Source organism: Gracilinanus agilis, chromosome 1 (genome assembly GCF_016433145.1).
Source record: "Gracilinanus agilis isolate LMUSP501 chromosome 1, AgileGrace, whole genome shotgun sequence".
In the NCBI taxonomy this organism is placed as follows: Eukaryota; Metazoa; Chordata; class Mammalia; order Didelphimorphia; family Didelphidae; genus Gracilinanus; species Gracilinanus agilis.
The window spans coordinates 571,420,451-571,423,479 of NC_058130.1; the positions used below are offsets into that span (position 1 = coordinate 571,420,451).

Here is a 3,029-nt window from a genome sequence, read left to right on the forward strand (position 1 = left end):
CACTGCATCTTTCAGTTCTTTAAGGTGCTGAAAGCTTGTGTGGGCTGAAAGCTTGGGAAGCTGCCCCCTCATGCTAAATCAGTCTTCCATTGGGTCTGCTATTGGTTTGATAGGCTAGGCATATTCTCAGGGTTCAGGGTCTCCAAACAGACTTACACTAGAGAGGAGTATTGGGTCTTGGAACTTTGAGAGGTGGATAGGGGTTACCCTGCTGTTGGCTTAAACAGGGTGTCAGGTCCTGTCCTGTGTCCAGGTTTAGAACCTGTCATGAACTGTGCTCTCCCTCACTACAGTGAAAGAGAACTTCTTTCGCTATCTTTCAGGTTGTCTTCTAAAGGAAAATTGCCTCATACTTTCCCTTTGTTTGTTCTATCACTCTAGTATTCATTTTGAAACATTATTTTAATTTGAAACTTTAATTTAAGGTTGGTTGGAGGGGGTTTCAGAGAGATTTGGGTTGTTTCTGCCTCTACTACACTATCTTGGCTCCTCCTTTATCTGTTATTAAAACCAGATATAACTTACTTTCTTCCTGCCTATAATTTCCAGACAATTTTTTAAAATAATGATGAAAATATTGGAAATATTCAGTTTTTTGTGAAAATAGGCAAAATGGCATTGCAGCTGCTTTGGAGCCTATCATTCACTTTCTTATGGTACTTGATAAATAATGGAAATCTACCAAAAGTTTTGAAGTAGAAGAGCAGTATGATTGGACTTCTGTCTCCTTTACAATGTAAATTTTGATAAGTCATTAATCTCTCTGGTTTAGTTTCTTCAAATGTAAAATAATATGTTTGACTAGGTGACTTCAAATATACATTCACTTTCTAAAAACTAATAGCAAAAAAACCTTGCATATTTTTCAAATCATGGTTGTGATCTCTTCAGTATAGGGAGTTCCTATTTCCTACTTCCTCAATCCAAAATCAACTCTCTATTTGCCAAATTACACTTCCCTCTTGAGCCTGCATTAGAGCCAGCAAGGAATGAAGGAATAAACGAGCGAAAAACAAACAAACAAACAAAAACAACAACTACATGTTATTAAGCCCTTACCATGTGCCTAGCATTTTCAGAAAAAAAAATAAGCAAATCAAACAAGTCGATGTCCTCAAGGAGCTGACATGTTAATAAATGAAGACAATTTATAAGGGAGTGGTGGGCCTGCCCGGACCAGAGCCTTGTCTGTCAGAATCCCAGCCCAGCAGAGCAGTCTGAGGTGGGGATGGGGAGGGGCCGCTGCGCAATCCCAGCAGCCTGAGCCAGACCCTGGGAGATGATCCTTCCCAGTCAGCCACGCTGAGAGTTGAGATGGAGCCCCTGAGGTATCCAGAGCATCTATGCGGTTCAAAAGCCGATTCCAGAGGTTCATGAACCATCGGGCCCCAGCCAACAGCCGAGATAAACGTACCTATTCTGAGCATGCAGCTAACTGTTATACAGGCGCACTCCTCCTGCTCTCACGGGCGGTGCCCTCCTCCATCTACTATGAGATGACTGGGGAAAAGATCACAGCATGGATTTATGGAATGGGCCTATGTGCCCTCTTCATAGTTTCCACATTATTTCACATTGTTTCATGGAAAAAGAGTCACTTAAGGACAATGGAGCATTGTTTTCATATGTGCGATAGATAGAATGGTGATCTATCTCCTCATTGCAGCCTCCTAGGCGCCATGGTTAAAGCTCCGTGAACTTGGACTCCCGGCATCTCATATGCGCTGGTTTATCTGGCTCATGGCACCTGGAGGAACCATTTATGCATTTCTCTACCATGAAAAGTATAAAGTGGTCCAGCTATTTTTCTATCTAACAATGGGATTTTCTCCTGCATTGGTAGTAACATCAATGAATAACACTGATGGGCTACAAGAACTTACCTGCTGAGGCTTACTTTATGGCTTGGGAGTAGTCTTCTTCAAAAGTGATGGCATCATTCCATTCACCCGTGCCATGAACACCTTTTTGTGACCACAGCAGTAGCAGTGCTTTACCATGCCATTTGGAAATACCTTTATGATCAAACCTGTCTGTGCTAGGTCTCCAAACCTGTATTTCTTCCGTTGTGGAATTGAGAGTGGAGGAGAGTAGACCACTGAACAGAAAAAAAGGAAAAAAAAACTGCACTCACTTTGTTAGATTTTTTTTTAAATACAATTACTGTGAACTGAAATTATGATCTACGTTAGGTGGATTTCTCCTTTCAACAAAGATACTGTATTAACTTCTATTGCATTCTACATAGATCTGAATAGAATGGCCAATTAATATTTACAAGTGAGAATTTTGTATTTTAATCTTATCCATTTTACTGCATGGATTTTCTAAATTAGTAAGATGTAAGAAGTCAGTGCTTAAACGCAATAACAAATTCTTTTTTTCTTTTAAAAATAATTTCTACCATTTTATCCATTAGTTGTGAAGAATCATGGCTAGAACTCCAACTACATTTTTGCCATGTTTCATTGTGGTATAATGTGGTTTTTTAAAAATGAAAACCTTAGGTTTTTGTAAATATTTTAAAGAATTTCATTGAAAAGACATCTATGCAGTTATTCATTCATCTGTGTTGCAAATCTTTGCAACCAGCAGTCAACATTCCACATACTGATAAACATTATACCTCTTCTAACAATTTTATTATGTCAAATAATTGCCAGTTTTTTAAAACTACGGATTCAAAACTTGTCTGCCAACCTATATCTATGAATTCAATGCTGCTTCAGACACTCGATCTAATGTAACCTCCTATTATTGTGGAAAAAATAAGGGAAAGGAAACTAGGCAGGAGTATTTTAGTCTGGCAAGTTAGAAAGATGCTGAGTGAAGTCAAAGGAGAATTGATTGGCACACTAGACAGGATTGAAAATGTTGATTTGATTACTGTTCTCAAAGATAGTACAAGTGAGAGAGGAAAGAAGAGGAAGAGGAGGAAGGGAGTGCAACATTATCAATGTGAAGCAACTTGGATGTGAAGAACTCTCACAAATCAGGGGAGTATAACCTGGGGTGGGTTGTGCTTATTT

At 39.1% G+C, this 3,029-nt stretch overlaps 1 pseudogene; it reads left to right on the forward strand.

The window, feature by feature from the left end:
• The first annotated feature begins 1,343 nt into the window (after positions 1 to 1,343).
• On the forward strand, positions 1,344 to 2,042 carry LOC123254289 (annotated as a pseudogene).
• The last annotated feature ends 987 nt before the right edge of the window (positions 2,043 to 3,029 follow it).